At 38.8% G+C, this 23,682-nt stretch overlaps 2 non-coding genes across 2 annotated transcripts; one reads left to right on the top strand and one right to left on the bottom strand.

Moving 5' to 3' along the window:
- The first annotated feature begins 8,528 nt into the window (after positions 1–8,528).
- Positions 8,529–8,600, top strand: TRNAM-CAU (transfer RNA methionine (anticodon CAU)). The gene has a single exon. It is a non-coding gene; the product is annotated as a tRNA-Met (tRNA).
- An 11,893-nt stretch (positions 8,601–20,493) lies between these two features.
- Positions 20,494–20,566, bottom strand: TRNAK-UUU (transfer RNA lysine (anticodon UUU)). The gene has a single exon. It is a non-coding gene; the product is annotated as a tRNA-Lys (tRNA).
- Between the last annotated feature and the right edge of the window lie 3,116 nt (positions 20,567–23,682).

Here is a 23,682-nt window from a genome sequence, read left to right as displayed (position 1 = left end):
TCTCAGAAAATGTAAGCCAGAATTACACTAAAGGGATTTGCCACCGCTGAAAATTTTGATGTTCCGACAGTGGATTGAAACTGCAGACCATTTGAGTGCAAGGCGGACGTGTTTCCCACTGCACCACGGTGGCTGCCAGGTATACAAATTCAATAATGAGAAATATGTTCAGCACTGTTCTGGCTAAGTCCTCGTGCTGTTGCTGGAAAGCTATTTCTAATTTTTGGGCAGAATTAATGCCTCAACATTCGATTTACTTTTGATGGAATCCCGGCTACATATGCGGTTCCACCCTTCCGTATCCAGTCTTCAAGAACGACGAGACTGACTGTCGACATATCGAGTACTTTCTTCAGTTCGTTCACTCGTGGATCCAGCTGATTCAGCATTACCATGGAAACATAGCGTTTCGGATGGTATGTGCACCATCAACCACTTTGGCCTTGCCCGTCATTCCCGAGGCACTCGACGAATGACTTAGGCAACTCTTCGAATCAGTGAACGTGACGTCGTCGAACGTCACTAAAATCCTATTCTCTTTTTTTCCATGATTCAAGAGTAAAATAAGCGCTGTCCACAGTTTACTAGGACCTATTTCAAAGTTGCAACACATCAGATGACCTATCCACATTTTCCGCTTATGCTCGCCGCAGCTGACTTCTGTTGTCAGCGAATATTCCCAGCAAAAGTTCGTATTCGTTAGTCATTATGTAATCCATTACAAAGAAATGTAACAACTTAAAACTACTTACTAAATAATGAGTATGGTGGTACAGAGCATGTGTATCCGACTACAAATCCAAGAGTTGGGTGTTCAACGCTCAGAGCTACAAAATAAAAAGCAGATGGTCAATTATTGCGAACCCTAGAGTGATTACAACAGACGGTAGAACAGACGGACATGGATAGATCGTCTTATAGGGTCGCAAATGATTAGTTCGATGTGTTATAAACTGAAAAACAAACTTAATGTACCCTCCATATTATGGTGGAGGGTATAAAAATAGAATTTTTTAACTTATTTTTAAATTTCTAGTGCCCACAGAATAACCAGTTCTGACTAGTAATTCAGTGCGACATGCCCTTGTTATACCCTACACCACTATGTGGGGAGGGTATTATAAGTTGGTTTTGGCCAAAAAGTTTGTAACGCATCGAAATAATGGTCGTAGACCTATACTTATATATACCAAAATGAATGTCTCGACGAGCTGAGTCGATCTGGCTATGTGTGTCCGTCCGTCAGTCCGTCCGTCTGTCCATCTAAACCTTGTAATCACGCTACAGGTCGCAATTTTGATCGGATCGTCACGAAATTTCGGATGTTGATGGGGGTCCCGGAGGGAAAGAAGCCTATTGATTTTCGTGATGGTCGGATAATATTTAAGGGTCGGAATGGACAAAAAACTTATGTGGATAAAAAGACAACGTTTTTTCCAAAGCAAATATCTCAGCTTCTATACGAGGTATACCAAAAGGAAAACCTGACAATAAAAGTAGAAAATATCACCTTTCTAATGATGTAAAGTAGGTTCTCGTAGGGTATCAAACAACGAAGATGTCACAATAGTCGCAAATAAAACCCAAATTTTCAATTTTGCTATTTTAATTATAATGACGAATATCACAGCTTTGGTTGGGGACTTTCCAAAAGCAAAGCCTGGCTATGAAAGTAGAAGATCCCATCTTTACAATGATGTAAACTAGGTCTGCGTAGGTGACCAAATAACGGAGATTTCGCAATAGTCGGTAATACATCCCATTTTTTCACTTTTTTGGAAATCACGCTACAGGTCGCAATTTTGATCGGATCGTCACGAAATTTTGAGGGTTAATGGAGGTCACACAGGTAATGGTCGGATAATATTTAGGGGTCGTAATGGGCAAAAAACTTATTTGGAAAAAAAGACAATGTTTTTTCCTTGCGAATACCTCAGCTTCAGTATGGGGTATACCAAAAGCAGAACCTGGCCATGAAAGTAGAAAATATCGCCTTTCTAATGACGTAAAATAGGTTCTCGTAGGTGATCAAACAACGAATATATCGCAATAGCCGCTATTAAAACCCAACTTTTTATTTTTGCGATAATAATAATAATGCAAATATCACAGCTTCGGTTGGGGATCTTCCAAAAACAAAATCTGACTATGAAAGTAGAAAATCCCATCTTTACAGTGATGCAAAGTAGGTTGGCGTAGGTGGCCACATAACGGAGATATCACAATAGTCGGTAATACATCCCATTTTTCAATTTTTTTTTTTTGTAATCACGCTACAGGTCGCAATTTTGATCGGATCGTCACGAAATTTTGGGGGTTAATGGGGATCCTACAGAGAAAGAATCCTATTGATATTGGTGATGGTCGGATAATATTCAGGGGTCGAAATGGAAAAAAATTATTTGGAGAAAAAATCAACGTTTTATTTCAAAGCGAATATCTCCGCTTCTAAAAGGGGTATATCAAAAGCTGATGAATGTAGAAAATATCACCGTTGCAACGATGTTACGTAGGTTGTCGTAGATGGTCAAACAACGAAGATATCGCAATAGCCGCTAATAGAACACAACTTTTCATTTTTGCGATTTTAATAATAATGACGAATATCACAGCTTTGCTTCGGGACCTTCCAAAAGCAAAGTCTGACAATGAAAGTAAAAAATCCCATCATTACAATGATGTAAAGGAGGTTGGCATGGGTATCAAAATAACGGAGATATCGCAATAGTCGGTAATACATCCCATTTTTCCACTTTTTTGGAAATCACGCTGCAGGTCGCAATTTTAATTGGATCGTCACGAAATTTTGGGTATTATTGGGGGTCCCATAGAGGAAAAAACCTTTTGATTTTTGATAATGCTCGGATATTATTCAGGGGTCGGAATGTGAAAAAAATATTTGGAAAAAAGACCAACGTTTTATTTCAAAGTTAATATCTAACATCTGTAGGAGGTATATCGAAACAAAACCTGGCAAGGAAAATAGAAAATATCTCCTTTACAACGATGTGAAGTAGGTTGTCATAGGTGGTCAAACAACAGAGATATCGCAATAGTCGGTAATGCATTCCTTTTTCCATTTTTGTGCAATCACACTACGAAATTTTGATCGGATCCTCATAAAATTTTGGGGGTTGATGGGGGTCTAACAGAGAAAGAAGCCTATTGATGGTTGGCATACATCCCACTTTTCCATTCTTTATTTGGGTTGTACTGTCGATGCACTTAAATGCGTTAAAAAAATTTACCTGTGGTAATGAAGACATTCAGAGCAAAGGCTCTAAGCTATCCCAATTTTAATATTTTGAATTTTATTATTCAAAAGCTTATGAACAGGGGTAGTGGTGTAGGGTATCACATAGTCGGCCCCAACCCGACTATAGCCTTGGCTCACTTGTTAAAAAAAATGGGTTAGTAGGGGCTTTTGTAATTAGTTACGACTACCAAATTCTCAAAAAAGAATATATTATTAATAATACCAGATTAATTGCATCAAGCGCTTCACAGAACCCCCAGATCTATTCCACAGATAGCAGCCAAACTTCTCAGTTGACACTATCATAAAGTTGTATGGCCTGTTTCTCTAAGACGATTGTAATTCAAATTCGTTCGAACTACTACCAAACTCCGGCTGTTGTGGAAAATGTTTGAATCAAATATTTTTCAAAAAACCAGAAGTTTAACAGTAATTCGAACGGATTTGTATTCGAATCGTCTCAGTGAAACAGGCCATTAATTTCAGGTCACCCGAGCCGTTGTGTAGATTTTGGAGATCTGTTGCCACCATAACATCGGTTACTTAACTCGGAGACCTTTGGTCCATTGAGTTCATCCTGAATGGATTTAAAAAAGATGATGACGATCAAAAAATTTAATGGTTATTATTCGGTGTAGTTGAAGGTAAAGAAGCGTGCGGATTGGTGTTGTGTTATTGTTCGCTCGATGTATTGTACTGGGAGAGAAGGATAACACCATTCCTTGTGCGTTTTCCAAATCATTATAGGTTTTTGACACATAAACAGGGTCATCGACGTTGCCAGTGAGGATGCCACGTTTCAAAAGTTCTAATTTTTTTAATTAGAAAAATCGAAGTGTTCCCGAAATATATTTCTAGCTATGTCCATGAGCATGGTAAGGAGATCTATGATTGATAAGAAGGTGAGAGTATCTACCTCATATCTACACAGTAATTGGCGTCTTCCTGTGTGCAGGAAGGGACACCTCCAAAGTAGATGCTCGACCGTCTGTCTCTATCTCTTCTGCTTCTCCACATAATCTATAGTAATCGACTGTCATTCCATCATGAACTAATAGACCTGACCTGTAATGAATCCCACAGTGATTTTCTGTGTTTGGAGATGGATCATAATTCACCTGTAGTACGTCTTCTAACAGATTTATGAATTTGTTCATCAGCTAATTCTTCCCCCATTATGTCATGGAACACAGCAAAGTTGAAGGATATTGCGCATATCATATACAGACCCTGTGCAGTCATGGATACCTCACGAGTTTAAACTCATGGACCATCCAGAGGAGAATTACCTTTGGTCCAAATGTCTCTGCTTGGAGTAGTTATAAAATGTGAGTCAAACCTGAAAGAGTTGAGAATATAATCGGTAGTGTGATTACCATAGCCAAGCTCAAGCTGACTATCAGTTAAGTTCAAGACCCTCACATGGACAAAATGTAAAACTCGCGTCCTCGCATCTTGTTATCCAAAGGTTAAAGATCCAGAATGATCAGCCTGAGACGATTTTTATTACCCCTATCAGAATTAACTGACTTGCCTTGATGTAAGCTCGCCGAGATCCACTAACCTTTTTGGAATCTATCCATCGTCTTTAATATAAAGGTGGAAAGACTAATTTGTCCATAGACTTTAGGACGGCGATTTATTTTTGTTTTTTCTCATCTATAAACATTTTAATTTCAGAATCCGCAAAAACTTCCCAGGTGTAAGCACCTTCCATTTAATGTTTGTTCAGACACACCGAGTAGTGTGTGACTCGGTTTCCCCGCTTAGGGAAAGTAGGTCAGCTTCATCTTTTTCCATAAACCTTGGATGTGCGAGAAACACGAACAGACCTTAACAGTCTTCTGCATTCTGAAGCATAGCTGCAATTATTCCATTCGGTCCTGTCGATTTGTTAGGCTGAAAGCTGTTGATCGCTGATTGAAGTCTTGGAAGACAAGTTAATCTGTGTAACAGCTGTTCATCCTCTTCAGTCCGAAATGGAATCAGGTCACCCTCAAGTTAAAAGTTAAAGTTAAATATGGATTCGCGCCAATACAACCCCAGTGGAAGTGCTGAACAGGTTCTGTGCAAACCTCCCTCCCTCCATCCGCACTGTAATGTCACCTCTACTATACTAGAATATAGAAGTATTAAATAAAGGTTATTTTTAGGACCTATACATGTTCCCACCTTTCCCCCATTGGAGGCAGGAAACACAGTATAGGTATTGCTGCTTAGTACACATATCTTTAATTAATGTATAAATAAAGTTCCTTGACTAGGACGATGTCGATATCTAAGGTCGAGGATTTAGCAGCAGACGCTTTGCAAGGATGTATATTTATCTAAACAAAGCTATGCTCTTACTGCTTCTGTCCTACTAGTGGAGAGATTCGGAAGCACAATCTTCTTAATCCAAAGCTGTTGCTGTTAGGTAGACTTGTGTCGTTCTTGAACGAACCGGTTTAAAAGAACGACTCCGTGAAAGGAACGAACGGATCCGTATCCAGCACATTCTTTTATATCGTTCATTTAGATCCCTGAAGAACCATCACCTTTTGTTTTACAAAGATTTAAGATTTAATTTATTTGGCCTTTCATTTACAAACGTTATAATTAGATAGAGTTGATATGATATTATGTAAAACTTATGATTTTAATTAGTTTTACAAACAAACTCACGCAATCAACTCACAAATTTGCACACGCAAAACAATCAATGATTCAGTTAGCTACAATCGTAATCGTTCAGTAAATCAATGGCTCATATGGTTCATCTCGTTCTTTAAGCTCCTCTGTTTCTTTTTGTTTCTTTCGTTCATATACAAAACACTAACCACCACCATTTTTGGCACACAGACAAACTCACACAAGCTGCGTCAGCGCTAGCATCAAAATTTGCACACACACAAAGTGGCTCATATCGTTTCGTTCGAACGAAAAAGAGCCGACGAACGAGGTGAAAGACCCGGATCTTTTTGGTGAACGGAATGAAAAAGATCGATCCGCTCAATGAACGAGATTGCCCAACACTATTGTTAGGTAGTCTTCTTCGGTATGATCGGTGGAAAAATGTATGACAAGTCCGATATTCGTCAGAAAGGGATTTAGAACTAGGGTGTTCAAAACCAGTTAACCGGTACCCATTCTGAGGTTATCATCCTGCCTGCCGATTCCTTATTCTGACCTTGACTCCTTTGTAAAGAGCTCGTACGTTGCTCTGATCTGCAACGTCTAAAATGAGGATGTCCCTGACCTAAAACCAATGACTATCTTTGATAAATCCATTGGCATCAGCTTTGTCAATGTCGCCAAACTAGACGAGCATGTTTTCTGCGAAGAACAGGAAGAACTTCAAACTGTCCTTGATCGCCTTCGCAGATATACAAAGTTTTGCGCTTACTTAAGGGATTTTGGTCTCACCAGTGGCAATCTTTGCCACCATGGTATACGACACAGACAAATGGACCGGTTGTGACAGTTTCAACTTCTTCGTGGCATGTTTCTGTTCCTCAGACGACAACATCCTTTTCACATCCACTGGACGTGATTTCGTATTGGTCGACTGAGGACTAACGACCTTGAGGCAGTGTTGCCGAATTTGACGATTTATCGTCATTTTGAAGATTTTTTGGCCTAAAATTGAAAAATGACGATTTGAAAATGTTATGGTCCAAAATGACGATTTTTCACGTAATCCCGAATTGCATGAAATAAAACATGATAACAATATTTTGACCAGAATTTCATGAATGTCTTTAAGGAAAGCAATATTCCAAACTCGGTTTCATGAACCATTTTAATGTTTTTAAACAATTTCGAGACGGATTGGCTTTATTTAGGCACATATCTGGAATAGAGGTATTTTCATAGTTTTTGCCTCATATTGGATTTACATCAGCTGAAAATTTTCATATAGGATTGTTAATGAATGAAAATCTTCCTTGAAAATTTTTCGAGATATAATACTTCCGACCCATGTCCTCTTAAGGCCGCCATCAGACCATATGCTTTTTCACATATATGACATCAGCTGTTCTGTATATTAGTATACCCAAAGTGACAACATACATGTGAAAAAGCAGATGGTCTGTTGGCCGCCTTGATGAGAGTTTTTGTCGATTTTCGACTGCCCATCAACCAAATGTACGTGTACCGACAAACATGGATGGTCACACAGTCAAGCAAGCGATGTTTGAGCTAATCTGTCATTCAAAACTGGCAATGTGTACCCAGCTTAACTTTGCTGCATTACTGCAAATTAGAAAACCACGTTTTATAGCGGTAACAAAGGGGGTAACCTCGACTTGTCACTTTCAAACAACAACAAAAATATTGGCTTATTTTGAAGTAAAGGTAGTGTAGAGTATGCCGCAAAAAAATTCAAGAAGGGAACAATTTCTTGAGATTTGTTTGTAGCATAGATACGTTAAACGCGTTTTTCTCGAAATGACATTTTTGAAGTCGGTGACAACGATAGCTCGAAACCGAATTGACCGATCTTCACATGTTTTGGTGAGCTTATTAAATAAAGAAAAGACTTGCCCTTAAGCGAGACAGTTTTTAAAAAAAATTTTGCCAGATTTTTTGACAAAAACAGTCAATTTTTTTTCGTTAAAATCGAAATTTTGACTTTGACAGTTAAATTTTTTTATAAAAAAGTTTGTGTAAAATTCCGTTTCGCCTTAAGGCAAGATTAATAGGTTCTTAAAACGCTTACAAACATGTACGATTGGGTTATATTTATTGCCGTGGGTTGTATATTTTATGTTGTCAGTCTCATTGACAAACCTATCGGCTAAAAAATCGCATTAAACGGTAACCAAACATAGTTTTGGATCATGATGACGATTTTTTGACGATTTTCCAAATTTTGTTGACGATTTGGCGATTTTTTTGACGATTTCAGACCAAAAACTGTCGGCAACGCTGCCTTGAGGACCTGTCATTTATACGATTAATAAACAGTAATTTAGCTTTTACCACCAATAATTGTCGACATGTATGTACATAGGTCTACGATTTAGTGTAGCCCCTACATAATGAAATGTATGTATGTATAACGGTATGTATAGTTTAATTGATTGACAAAGCTAAGTTATCCGTTTGAATGTACATATGTATAATTAATTCAAATTAGCATTTACTTTGACTCAACGAGAGAATCTGGACAATTATATTAAATCGACTTAAAGTCGAATGTGGTTCAGAAGATTTGTATGTTCTTATCTTCATTGTGGACAGATGATTGAAGCGCCATTGTTGTGTGATAAGCTCGTTGATACTCGTAAGCAGAGTGGCGCAGTGGAAGCGTGCTGGGCCCATAACCCAGAGGTCCGAGGATCGAAACCTTGCTCTGCTATTAAGTACTTCAACTTGATAGTTTTTTTCTTATTTAATTTAGACTCTTTATTTTTTAGATGGTTGCTGTTATATATGTAACAATATTAAACGCTGAACGTCTACTAATTCAAGCGTTCTCGTTTACTTTGCCGATTTTATTGATCAAAGCGCATTCTATAAGACAACGATTACGTTGCCTAGGTCTTGTCAATAAGTATGACCACTAGAAGAGTAGATGAACACAATGTCATTTAAAATAAAATCCCAATTAACCATATTAATCAGATTTTCACATCGAAATAGTTTTGAATTCCTACCAAAAACATTGATTGCAATCTCTAATATAAATCTAAATATAATTTTCAGTGGACACATATCCAGTGATTGGATTATTTGTCCATGATATAGAAAGTCCAAGTCATATGCATGAACATCGCTATGTACATTCATATATAAATATTACTTTAAAGTGAGACGTCCGTCTGTACGCAATGGTTTCATGTACTTCGAAGAGTAAATATAATAAATGATAAATTTATTGAATACAGACACATGCAAACCATTTAGGTCCGATTTTAAAAATATATATTTTTATTGACATTTTGAAAGGACTAACCCTAAAAACATACGCTACATACAAACACTTATCGTAAATATGAAATTGAGTGAGTGACTGACTGAACTGGGGTTCGTTCATCGTTCAATATACGGAACATGATGCAACTGTCAATGCCGTAGCCAGCCAGCCTGCCGTCTTTCATTTGCTTTGTAAAATTGCAACTGCCACTGGTTGGACATTAAAATTCAATTGAATGCGAGTGCAAATTTAATTCCCAAAACTCCCAAAAGCATAAAGTAAATTATTTCAATTAAAAATTGTTGTCTGTATTCCCAGCAAAAATGCCCAGATAGCATTTAGAAGACTGTTTTTTCAAAAATCACATTGAGGAGTCTTTTTAGAGTCCTTTTGGTGATCAAAAATTGATTAAGTCGCTTGTGTGATCAGAAAGGGACTCGAAAGTGACTCCCTGTAATGATTAAAAAGAGTTCAATTTAAAATACAACAACAAATGTGTAGCAATCACAAATAAATCATTGAGGTGTTTAAAATGTGACAATTTTTTGTTATTTATTGTCACATTTTGATCATCTGGAAGATTGAAAAATGCTTAATCAAAAAAGGGTCATACAGGTGTTTGAAAAGTGATTATAATTATGTATACTCTGATCATATTTTGAACAGTTAGGTGATTAAAAACTGATTGCTTTGTTTTATTTTTATTTGGTTGTAAATAAAAAAATAAAATTCTCATATACACTTTCTACAAAATTTTGATATAAATGTAACGTATAATATTAAAGGTACAGACAAACACAACACAACAGGTTTTGCCAAGTGAAATGAAGAAGCAGTATACTAACCACCAAGCAACATAAAGGATAATTAAAAGACATAACAAAGCAGAAAAGACTATAAAACAAAGGAAAGAAACAAAGAAGAATAAAAAGAAAATTTTTTTAATTTATTTCGTCTAACAAAAAGACTCATAAATGACTCCCTAAAGACTCATAAATGATTATAAACATGACTCTAAAAAGACTCGAAAAAGGGTCCGAAATTAATCAACAAAACACCAATAAATGATTGAAATACGACTCGAAAAAGACTCATTTGTGATTTGTTTAGAAGAGTCGCCTGAGGTTATGTTTTCCTACCGACAAAGGAGTCATTTATGATCAGAAAATGAGCTCATATTCTAGCTTTTTAATCGTGCAGTCGGATCAAAAAAGACTCGAATTTGATTAAAATTTTCAAAAAATGCTGACTGGGTGGGGGTATACCATAATCGAGTGAGTGAGTGTGTGTGCGTACGTGCGTGCGTGTAAGCATGGAGAGTCCGGTATGTACGGATTTGTGCGTGTATTTATATTGCTGACCACACATCCTTTTTTTGCAATTCCCAGTTTTTTCCATCCTTTCCACTATGTTTGCATATTCATATTCATGTGTGCGTGTGTGTGCGACTCTGTGTATATTTTTGTGTAATTACAACTCTATCATAGAAATATGTTTAAACAAATGTCCTGTAATAAGTACTACAAATATTGCAACATTGAATATATCTTTTACCCTGACCAAATATGCAAGCACAAACGTAATTCAATATTTTTTCTTTCTCTTCTTCCAATTAAGTGGTAATGGAAGGGAATAAAGAAAACAGTGAAGGTGAAGAAAATAGCAGGCAAATATTTTAGTACTCATTGTTGAAAAAATTAAAAAACGAGTAAAAATGTATCAGTCGGCTTTGCCGACAGAGATATACCCTCAGCCTGTGTGAATTGATCCATCTATTAACAACATCGAATGTACGGATTACGGATTTTGTGGCCCTTTTAGGAATTTGCCGACAAAAAACATATTTGGTTTGAACCTCAAAACGATTGCGGAGAATGTACTTGAGGGAATGGACCGATATAGTCCATTTTGGAAGTGGATCTTATTTTGGGAGTCATTCCTTCTGTTATATATTGTCCCCACCAGTCATTTCAGTTGGTCTGAAAGCATGGACTTGCCCACGAAAAACATAATATGGAGCGTTTTTAAATCCTTCGGGCTATTTTCTCAGGAAGTATGGACTTGCCCCTGAAAAAAAAACTTGTACCGTCGTAATGACAGAGAATAAAGGTTTTTACCACAAAGATCAAAGCGATTCGACAGCAGTATTTTTCCGAAATTTTTTGTGACATGCATAGCCGATTTTCTAACCTGATCTATGTCCCATAGAAATATAACGATGTGCAAAGTATGGACCAAATCGGTTACTACCTTGTGCGCATCATTTTAGTGAAAAGTGTTGAACTTTTGTGAAGGAGGTACCTAAAGGAGTTTCTCAACTTAAACTATGTTCGGACAAAATATTACAATATCCAAATTTTGGACCCAATCTGCAGATACGTTTGAGGGTTATCGTGCGCTACTACTCTTGGTGCCATAGGGGTTTTTTACAACTTCGGGCTACTTTCTCAGGAAGTGATTAAACTTGTACTTCCGTAATTGGGGGCAGCAAATACAAGTTGTTACAACAAAAATCAAAGCGATTCGAGAGCAGGTCCTAAACTGAACTTTTTGTGTGTGAGGTACCCAAAGGAGTGGACTGATAGAGTCCATATTGGTACCTATTCTATGTCTGGTAGAAATTTCACGATATGTAAAGTATGGACCAAATCGGTTACTACTTTTAAGAGTTATCGTTCGCACCATTTTTCCGAACATTTTCGAACTTTTGTCGGGGTGGTACCTGAAGGAGTGGACTGATATGGCCCATCTTCGAACATAAACTAAGTTTGGATAAATATTACGAAGGCCAAATTTTGGACCAAATCGGTCCATCCGTTCGAGAGTTATCGTGCGCAGCAGCCAGTCAGACAGACAGACGGACGGACATTGCTAAATCAACTCCAAATTCGTCAAAACATGCATCGTACCGTGCGGTCACAGTCCACATGCGCGACATGAGGTAAATATCGTGTTGTCCCAATACGAATTGAGGCGGCTGCAGCATCCGGATATCGACTGTGCTAAAATCACTTGTGTTTGCCTTAACAGCTGACGTTCTTCTGTGGGTGGTACGGCATTCACACAGTCCATGCTGTCCAAGTCTCAACGATAGGTTCGTTGATCTTAAGGATCTTCTCTATACCTACTGAGCACTCTCTCTCTCTCTCTACATCACGAAGATCTTTCTTAACATTCCTGGGTGCGGTAAGACTGTCCACAAAATTGTGGCAGAAATGCTCACGGTAATAACACCCAAAAACAAGAACTGCATTGACAAAATATTGCTATGTTGATCTTTATCCTCGAAGCTTTTGGAGGATATAGAGAAGATCTATCTCCGTGTTTAGCGCTACACTGTGGAAGAAAATTCAAACCTGCTAGAATTCCGCCCTGAGGACTGCAACAGGGTGCATCCTCATGACAGCAGTGGACCATCTTCATGAGGAGACGAAGGTTTTACCGGTGCGTCAGCAAAACAAGATGTTGTCGATGCAGTACGTGCTTGTTGTTATCGCAGTGAGCATCCCTTTCACGATGGACAAGCTTCCCCACCCAGGCACGTCAGGAGAGATCTTCACGATCTAGAGAGAGAGAAATGTCAAAAGGTATAAAAGGGAACCTCTAAACCAACAAACCTAACACGCAGGCTTGTATAACATTCACACTGACATGGTTGCACAGGCAGTACAGAGATACAGTGTGAATGCCGAACACCAGCTGCCATGGCAAACACGAGTGGTTTTAGCCCAGTTATGATACGGACGATGCAGCCTGAATTGATGCCACGATACCCAACACATACCCGGCATGTGGAGTGCGACCACACGACACACTGTCTTTGTTTAGCTGCCCAGCTAACCCCAATCAGCTGTCTCCTGATTCTTTATGGACGCAACCAGTCCAGGTTGCAGAATTCTTGAGTCTGCATACAGAGGAACCAGAACCTGATAACTGAAATAATACTCGAACGAACATGTATGTGTTGCTACAAGAACTACAACGGTTCGTGAACTGAGGGATTCCCGGTTGTGCGGACTTCGATGCTGAACTGCCAACAACAAGATGTAATGAATCCCCCAGCGGAAGAAAAAGAACAACAGCTGGTATATAGATTAACTAGTGTCCTGACGCGGTGATCGTACAATCGTTCATACGTTACGATCTCAATGCCGTCTGAAGTGGGTGGAATACAGGAGAGGTAGAGGTTAAACAGATATTTCCGCTTGGACTTTTTGTTCCTGAATTCCACGCACTGTTGGCGTACACATATATAATTGATTATACACGGTTTCAAATTTGGCGGTATGCTTGTCTGCTCGATGTCCTCAAACAGCGTGATAAGTCAAGCGCCACCATCATTGTTCTGTCACACGGCTTGCTCTGGTTGAGTCCTCGACTACGAGTAATATGTGTGAAGATGGCGTGCAGCACTGTTGTCGTGCTGTGCTGCTTGCGGAATCCGTGCTGATGATCGGCAACTTGATAGCTGTTTCTGACGCTGAAGAGGACTAAAGCTTCAAGGATCTTTACTACGGGCGACAAAAGCGAAATCGGCCTGTACGATTCACCTTTGCTGGCATTCTTGCCTGGCTTTAGTAGCGGGACCACCCTGCGAATTTTGCAGACTTCGGGACCGATGTGGTTGGCTAGCGACAGGTTGAGAACTTTAGTGAGATACTAGACCCCCGGCCAAATAGCTTTCCCATGATTGAGGAAAGTGCGGCATTCAAAAGTGATGAAATCGGGCGGTCTGCTAATGGAGACAATTATGGGGAGATGGTCGGATCCAAGAGAAACGACGAGTTGACAGGTGACGTCATTTATCAGACCGCTTGACACAAGGGTGATATCTGGTGATCTGTGGCAATTTCTTTTCTTATCCTCGTAGGAGCGTATTCGTTCAGCGTGCAAAAGTTAGAGCTATCAATTTGTCGGCCAGAGCTGTACCCCCTGGTCATTAGTAATGACTCATTACCATATAGGAATGCCAAAGTTCACTTGGCGGTAATTGCCCACCAAAAGCGTACTAATGTCAGGAACATAACACAGGGCTCAACTATTCATCGGCAATCACACACTTTACTGCTACCTCCATACATTCCATAAATGGGTCTCATGAGCAGTGCAGGCCAAGAAGAGGGCAGCCAAAAATGTTAATGTATTGAAAACATTGGCATTTTATGACAGTATGTTAGTATGTTTGTATACACGTAAGCTACAAAACAAAAACAAATCAAAACATTTGCTCTCTCTTCAACGCTCTTTATTTGCGTTCGGGTCGTTTGTGTGTGAATTGCCGAAAAACTTCGTAACCAGGGACTAATGGGAGTTCGGCAATGCTGTAGAGTCAAACTCAAGCGCGATATTTCTGTACTTGACAGACTGTTATATAAGGAAAGCAATTTCTCCTCCGCTTCTTGCACGATCCTTCCACAAAACGTTGCTACTATCGCAACATTGCAAGCTGCAGGTTACGGTAAGATTTGTTCCTGGATCACGGCGAGCATGATATTTCTCCAACTCCTAAAGTTTACAATTTGTCTGACTTTGTTACGGAGACCGTTGTAATTGAATCACAGGAACTATGCATTTCTGTGGCGCTGAACAACAACATCTGATGTAAGATACTGCGTCTGCTGCTATTGTCGAGACTGCGGGGCGTATCGTACTCCGACCAAGTCCAGCAACATAACTCATCTCGCAGTATTCGTGGATGCGGCTAAGATCATAGCTGCTCGGGAGTGCATCCATTGCCTACATCCATTACATCTCACCGATGCTGATGCGTATCTGGCAAAGGGGGGGGCGCGGGGTTCTTTCCTATCCCGTTACGGACCAAAAGAACTCAGTGCTGGTAGATATATTGCCGCTCCCATGGTGAATAAAATATACGAACACAAACACATAATTGTTGGGGTGACACCGGGGTCCAAAATTGCTCCACGTCAATCCGGTTCCCAAAACCGTCCGTCGCACAGTGTTTCAGAAAGGATTTTTCACGGTCAAAAATCTGTAACTCTTGAACGGATAGTGATCTGGTATCTTTTCGATACATAGCGCAGCTTTCCGATACATTAAAATCGATCAAATTCGGTCTAGTAGTAGCCGAGGAATTCAATGCAATGGAATTGGCTTTTCATAAAACGCATATATTTAAAAAATACCAATTTGTGTAAAAATCTATAGGGTGACGTAGGGCATGGAAGATACCAAGGAACGGTCCTGACCGGTTTTAACATGGCAAAGCCCAGGATTTATCTTGGTCCCTCTTTCATCTCAAGTGGTCACTGACCTCCTCGTGGTGTCACCTGGGGAACTGCCTTTAACACCCATTAAAGGTAGTGAGCTAACATGTGCCGCGCGTTCACCCATAAGAACGTAAAAACTTGGGTTTGGGCGTCGGGTTAGTAACCCTTCCCAAGAAAAAACAGCCTACTATGAAAAAACGAAAGAAAAGAAAAACAAACCCCTCTAAAGTTGACGAACCCCGCAAACGTTTTAAGGACCATGATCTGCGAATCTGCACCTGGAATGTTCGCACTCTTAATAGAGAAGGTGCAGTCTTCGCATTGGCAGAAGGTGCAGTCTTCGCAAAGCCGATATTACTGCCATACAGGAAATACGATGGATTGGGAAAGGCGTCACAACAACACCTAAAGGTGACGCACTGTATTATAGCTGCCATGACGTAAAGCATGAGTTTGATTGCGGATTCGTAGTTAGTCGGAGGCCAAAACATCTGGTATCAAGCTTCACCCCAGTGAATGAAAGACTTGCTGCAATTCGAATAAAAGCTAAATTCTTCAACATCAGCTTTATTTTAGCTCATGCTCAAACTGACGAAAAGGACGAACTGACCAAAGATATATTTTACGAGCGCTTAGAAGAAACATATGACCGTTGCCCAGCCAATGACATTAAAATTATTCTAGGCGATTTTAATGCCAAAATTGGAAAGGAGAATATCTTTGGCCCAACAGTCGGGAAATTCAGTCTCCACAGTGAAACATCTGATAGAGGCTGATAGACTTCGCAGCGGCAAAAAACATGGTAGTTAGCAGCACTAGATTTAAGCATCTCGATATTCATAAGGGCTACTGGCTGTCTCCAGATCAGAAAACAAGAAATCAAATTGATCATGTTGTGATAGATGGAAGACATTCATCGAGCGTGTTGGATGTACGATCGTTCCGAGGCGCAAACATTGATTCGGACCACTACCTTGTTGCAGCAAAGGTACGCACCCGCTTAAACGTAGCAAACAAAGTACGAACAGACACAACACGAAAGTTAGACATCGGTAAGCTGCAATCACAACAGATAGCCACAGCATATTCCACTCAACTAGCCCAATTGCTCAATCAAAGCACTCCTCATCCCGATAACATATCAGCGCAATGGCAAAACATTGCCCACTCCATGCAAACAGCCGCAAAGTCCATACTTGGATACCAGAGACCTCCACCAAGGAATCGCACGAGAGAGATACAGGGAGAAAAGGAGAGAGGAGAAACGTCTTTTCCGCAGGAAAAAGAGAGAGATGGAAAAGCGGGAGTGTGAAAAATCGAGATGTACAGGAGCCAGAATGAAGTCCGAAAATTCTACCAAAGAGTCAAGCATCAAACTGATGGCTTTGGTACAGGCACACCCTCCTGTAGAGACCAGCAAGGTAATTTGGTAACTGATACAGATAGTGTACTCAGGATATGGAAAGAACTTTTTTCGAAACTGTTGGTATCCAATAGCAGCGAAGACGACGAAGATACCACAGTCCCAATCCCAGAAGATGGTATTGAATCTATACCGCCTAGCCAAGATGAGGTAAAGACAGCAATAAATCGGGTGAAGAATAATAAGGCAGCAGGAGCCGATGGCTTACCAGCCGAGCTGTTCAAAACCGGAGGCGTTAAGGTGTATTCATCAGCTGGCAGGAAGAACGAGTACCCGACGATTGGAACCTGAGTATACTGTGCCCGGTCCACAAGAAGGGAGATAAGACTGTATGCTCTAACTATAGGGGCATACGTCTACACCCTATTGCCTACAAGATCGTGTCAGGGATATTGTGCGAACGACTAAAGCCTATGGTCAACGAGATAATTGGACCATACCAATGCGGCTTTAGACCAGGCAAGTCCACCATTGACCAGATATTGACCCTGCGGCAAATCCTGGAGAAGACCCAAGAGATGCAGAACGACACCTACCACCTTTTTGTCGATTATAAAGCAGCCTTCGACAGCCCGCTGCGTAAAAAGGTATTCCAAGCCATGTCTGAATTTGGTATCCCCGCAAAGCTCATTCGGCTTTGTAAAATGACTCTAACTGACACGAGGTCCTCAGTTCAAATAGGAAAGAACCTCTCCGAAGAGTTTGGTACCAAAAAAGGTTTCAGACAAGGAGACAGCCTTTCGTGTGATCTCTTCAACATCCTGCTGGAAAAGGTTATACGAGAGGCAAACGTCAAAAGAAGTGGCACAATCTACACCAATAGTCACATGTTACTTGCTTATGCTGATGATATAGACATCATGGGCCGATCAGCAAAAAAGTAACTGATACCTGTATGAAGGTCGAAGGAGAATCTGCTAAAGTGGGTATGGCGGTAATCGGTGAGAAGACCAAGTTGATGGTGTCGACGCGCAATGCGTCCATTGAGCTCGGACCGATTGTGGAAGTTGGTTCCGATAATATTGAGGTAGTAAATAACTTCGTCTACCTCGGCACCTCCGTAAACACAACAAACGACATCAGTTGTGAAATAAAAATAAGAATTGTATTGGCCAACAGATGATACTTTGGTTTAAGTAAGCAGTTTAAAAACAAAGCCACATCTCGTCAAACAAAAATAACGCTCTACAAAACACTGATACTACCCGTGCTGATGTACGGCTCCGAAGCCTGGGTACTTGCGCAAGCAGACATGGCAGTGCTTGGTGTGTTTGAGAGAAAAATTCTTCGAAAGATCTACGGACCAATCTGCGTTGACGGTGAATATCGACGTCGCATGAACCACGAGCTGTATCTGCTATACAACGACATCAATATTGTTAAACGTATCGAGATGCAGCGATTGCGTTGGCTAGGCCATATCATAAGAATGAGCGATGATAAACCCGCTAAAAAGGCGTATAAATACGGACCGCTTGGCGGTACACGCGGAATTGGCAGGCCAAGGAATAGATGGCGCAAGCAAGTGGATGATGAGATGAAAAGGCGCGGTGTTCCAGAGGGCGGAGCAACAAATAGAGAGAAATGGAGATCTTTTCTTAGTTCGGCCTATGGAACAAATGTTTTGTAATGGGCCAGCTAAGTAAGTAAGTAAAAAGCTATAATTAATTACTAATTAATTATAATTATTTACCCATGTAATTTCAATAAATTTAAGAAAGTGTTAAACGGACGGAACGGATCTGGTACAAAAGTATATATGGGCTGAAAGAGTGCATCATTCTGAGAAAACTAAAAGTTCTAGCCTACTAAAATTGGAATTTCACTTACAATTTAGTACCTGAGGAAAAATACAGGAACTAAACTCTACGGTAATTTATTCCTAGAAAAAACTTTTACTTTCTCCAGAAATTTGCAAAAATTACATATTTTCCAAAATTGGGGAAAATGTCGTCCTTACTCCCACAACTTCCAATATTTTGACCTAATTTTTTGGTTTCCTTAGTTTCAATATTTTCACTATCTAATCCCATATAAAAATCGGCAATCGGTGACGACAAAAAATTGGGGTCTTGGTCAGGAAAATCGATTTCTGAACCACTGTGCGCCGTGGATTTGATAGCCATCAGATATTTTAGTTGGTGTGCGCAGGGTTTCTAGCGCTTTTGGTCCATAGACTGCACCTGTCCGAAAATGGTTGAAATTTTTTGTGGGAGGTATTCAAACCTGATATATGTATGTATGTCTGAAAGAAATATTACGAGCGACAAATTTCCCATGTGCATCACTTTAGCAACACTTTTGAACTTTTGTTAGGGAGATACTTCGGGTTTGAACTAAGTTTTGTTGTACTTATTATTTGTAAAATAATTGGTGAAGTAAAATCGGAGAAGATGTTTTTTCGATTAAAATATAGAGAATTGATGAGGATATGTCATAAAATCCGAAGTTATTATAGTCTCTCTATCATTCCCGAAAGCAAATCTAGTGATATTTAATTGTTCCCAAATGCTTTGTATTCACTTTTCTCCTTATCAGACACACAAATCCTACGATGCATTCGTTCCTTCTGCCATCAACCATTTCGAAGTTTGTCATTTCATTTCGTTTTGTTTGTCCTCTCAGCCATTTGTTTATTTGCTGAATAATAAAAGTAACACTGCAAAGTATTTTCAATCTGTTAGTATTTTGAGTTTTTATGCGTAAATTGTGTGCCGAAGTGTGTGTGAGTTTACACAACGATATGTTGCAAATTTCAATATTCAGATTTTATGCTACTGGTTTAGAGTGGGTCGACAAAACATGCAACATAAAAATTATAAACTTTCTAAACTTTGTTTCTCCTTCGTAACATGTATTTTCCATTGTTGTCCTTGAAATCCTACATTTTTGGGGTATTAAATAATAATCACGACTGTAAAGCTAATTAAGCTCGTTGTTGCGGTCTTATGACACCCCTTCAGTAAATGATGTACTACATATGTATGTAAAAAATTTTCTAAAGGCCTTCTTTTCTGGATCCATCTTAATGTCCAATAATTTGAAACAAAATCTGTATTTTTATTCCTTGGAAAAGATGTTGGGTCACATATAGAGACACTTTTCACTTTGTTGTGTTACAAGTTTGTATGCTGGTCCAACGGCATTATTTTTTCAATATGCACAATTTGTTGTGATTGGTCCCAGAGTGAAAGTGCAAAATATTGCATAAATGCATCGCAACGAGGGTTGAATAAAATTTACCGCACCTGAGGAAATTACAAATTAAATATCTATTGGTATTATATTATTCTTAGTTGGTGTTTACAAGGGAACACATAAATCATATATTTTTAGAAATTTTATATAATGTTTATCCTGACATAATGGTCCATAATCTCTAAAAATCCTACGGTCACCAACTCCAATAACTTATGGGCTTGATAAATATCGAATGGTCCTTCTAACATCATAATATATCTCTCAAATTGAAATCAATTTGGAAAATGGACTATAACGAACAACTGTTTCTGGTACCTCCCTGATAAAGGTTCAAAATGTTCGCTTAATTACCGTTTAAAGGCCTATTAGAGGATTGCTTTGTAGCATAAAGTAATTGATCGGATTGATCACAATTGATCAATTTGTGTAATTCATTCAACGTTTTGTTGTTTTAAAAGTGATTATTGAATGTATAAAAGTACGCCCGAGCAGGGACTTGAACCCTGGACCCTTGGATTAAAAGTCCAATGCTCTACCGACTGAGCTACCCGGGCACATGACAGCTGTTTCTCAGACAGCAACGCGATTCTATTGGCTACTCGATGAACACTTAAGCTGGGTACACATTGTCAATTTTGAATGACAGCTTTGCTCAAATAATTGGTTGCTTGCTAGTGTGGCCGTTCATTTTTGTCATTGGACAGTTATCGATAATTGAGAAAATTTTACATTAAAAACTGACAATAGGTCTGTGCGATATCTTCGCAAGTAAAAAGTACTTGCAAGTACTTAGCCAATTCTCAGTAACTTCTCACCACTAATTTTACTCTCTCGAAGCTAACAATTTGCAGAATGTTATCAAACAACAATTTGCAAAAACTTGCAAGAAGTCAGCTGATTTGACAAACAAGAAGTTTGGCCGATATGATTTAATTTAACAATCGAAGGTTGTTTACGAAAATTATTTGATTATCCATTGCTACAAAATTCTCTTTCCATATCATAAATTAACGGATGGCCGTCCACATAGTGTTCCTCCTATTCCATGGATGCGCCGCTTTTTGCTGGGATTTGATACATTAGAAATAAAACAATCATCACAAACTACAAAATAAGTTATTATACGAGTACAAAATAAGTCGTTTTCCATAATTTATTTAGTTATCACTTCTCTTTTTATCTTGTAATTATTTAAATAACCATATGTTGTTTATGTTTTTGCCAAGAATTGCAAAGTCCGTCACAAAACATTCGAATTTAAATCAGCTGATCAAACTTTCAAATTCTTACAAGGAAAATTTTGCTTGCAAAAACTTGTATGTTCTCAGTAGACAGCGGAATCCTATGCAAATGCATATATGGTTAGGATGGTCGCAGAGAAAATCTGATTAGACAGAAACTCGTTTTATTACAAAATAAAACGAATTAGGTCCAGAAATTTTTGAATATTTTGCATATTTTGACATATTTGTACATATCTGCATAAAATGAGCATATGCAAAACCATATGCAAAAATATATTCAAGGATTTATGGTCTGAATATCTCACCGAAATGGCTGAAATTTGGTATTAAGTCTTCGTTAGGGGTATGCAACTTTACAACTGAAATCTGTCCGCATAGGTCCACGTCTTCATATAGCCCCTATAGAATAGTACCTCCCGATGTTCGGTATTTTGAAGGTTGTGGCCTTAATATTCCACCGAAATGACTGAAATTTGGCAATTTGTCTTCACTGTGGGTATAAAACTTTCCACCTGAAATTTGTCGGTATAGGTCCACGCATTCATATAGCCCCCATAGAACGGTATCTCCGGATTTCTGGTATTTTGAGGGTTGTGCCCTCAATATCCCTTCGAAATGGCTGAAATTTGGTATTAAGTCTTCCTTGGGGGTAAAAAACTTTCCACCTAACATTTGTCGGTTTAGGTTCGGGCCTTCATATAGCCCCCATAGAACGATACCTTCCGATTTTCGGAATTTTTAAGGTTGTGGCTGTGGTTATATATTTCTCTATTTTATTGACTTGTCTGAAGAGAATTTTAAACAGAAAATTGTACACACAAACATTTTTGTACGTATTATTGAAATATTTGTTGCATTGCATATTTGTTTGCATATGTTTCGATTGCAATGTAATCAGAAGCCAAAAATATGCCCTGTCCCAAAATTTGACATAAATCGGACCAAAAATAGGGGTTGCATAAAATTCCGCTGTCTAGTTCTGAGTAACAAAAGTCTCCAAAATTCGCTCACAATTCTCTCCAAATTCGTCCTCTTTTACTTTATAAGTTTGTTATCGAACAGCATTTTGTAAAAGTTTGTACAAATTTGTACAAACTTTTGGGTTATCGTACAGACCTAAGGTGTACTGCACTTAAGGCCTTTAGATTACAACATCTCATTCAAAAAGAGCTCTCCAACAGAAGGAGAAGAACACCTGGACAAAGAACCTTGTCCAGTTTCGCCATCAAGAAGAGGCAACGTGGCAATTATCGAAGCACCATTGAGTGAACGGAGTAGTATGTTCCTAAAAATTGAAGTCAATGGACGGACAGAGAGGATCATTCTAATTGCTAGAAAGCTTTAAACCGTATGCACTATGGTTTTAGTCAGGAAATTTTTGGCCAAAACTATTTCTTTTTAAGTTTTACAATTTTAATTTGTTTTTGCGCGGTGTAATAAAAAACATTTCAAATCTATCGAAAATAATTAGTTTTTGCAAAGGTGGTGGCACTTTTGGTATATAAATAAAAAAGGTTTTATGTTATAAAATATACCCTTTTTGTTGTGTTGTGTCCTTGCACAAATATACAGAAGTGAGGTCAAAATTAATATGAATCGAGAAGCTTATGGTGAGTACTTTCATAATATTAAAAAAAGCAACGAAGAAATTTGTAAAATTAGCGTAGTAAAATCAATGTTTGTATTTATATTGAAAATTATTTTTTACAAATATTTTCTAAAAAAATATTTAAACTTGAAAACATTGACTAATCGATTTTGGAAGCTAGCAGGAGATCTGTACATACAAATCCAGTAGTCATTTCTTGCAACTTTTTGCCCGTTTTTTTTTTAAAGACGTTTTTCTAGGCACCTTTTGACTTGTTTTTTAAAGTTTGACAGTTTTTAGCCTAAACGGACGTTTTCAGTGACATGAAAAAATCACTTTTCAAAAAAATGGCATTTTCTTGTGAACATTTTCGTCCGATCATTTTTCACAACTTTCGACGTAGATAATCACGGCAAGAGTGCATAGACCAACGTGGTGCTTAAAACGACGTTTATAAGATCGTCATAGACGACGAATCTTGGATCCATGCTTAGGAGCCCGAAACAAAACAGGAATCGACCGTTTAAGTCCAACGAAAGTTGTTAATGTAAGAAGCACTTCGAAGCAAATGGCCGCATGTTTCTTCGGCAAAACTGACCATATGCCAATTATACGGCTTCAGAAATGTAGGATGGTTAATTCTAAGTGATACACTACAATTTGTTTGCTGAAGTCTCCTAAGAAATTTTAAAAACGAACAAGAGAAGACGAATCATTCTGCATCGGGACAATGCGAGCGAGCTCTCACACATCGATTCAAACCAGCATTTGTTTGACCGGACAAAAAGTGGAATTGATGGGCCATCCGCCGTACAGCCGTAAATAGGGCTCCAATGAC

This window comes from Musca autumnalis, unplaced genomic scaffold (genome assembly GCF_047663935.1).
Source record: "Musca autumnalis isolate F117 unplaced genomic scaffold, ASM4766393v1 scaffold_5, whole genome shotgun sequence".
NCBI lineage: Eukaryota > Metazoa > Arthropoda > Insecta > Diptera > Muscidae > Musca > Musca autumnalis.
The sequence above is the reverse complement of the archived record's forward strand: the minus strand, read 5'-3'. Positions and strand labels throughout refer to the sequence as shown.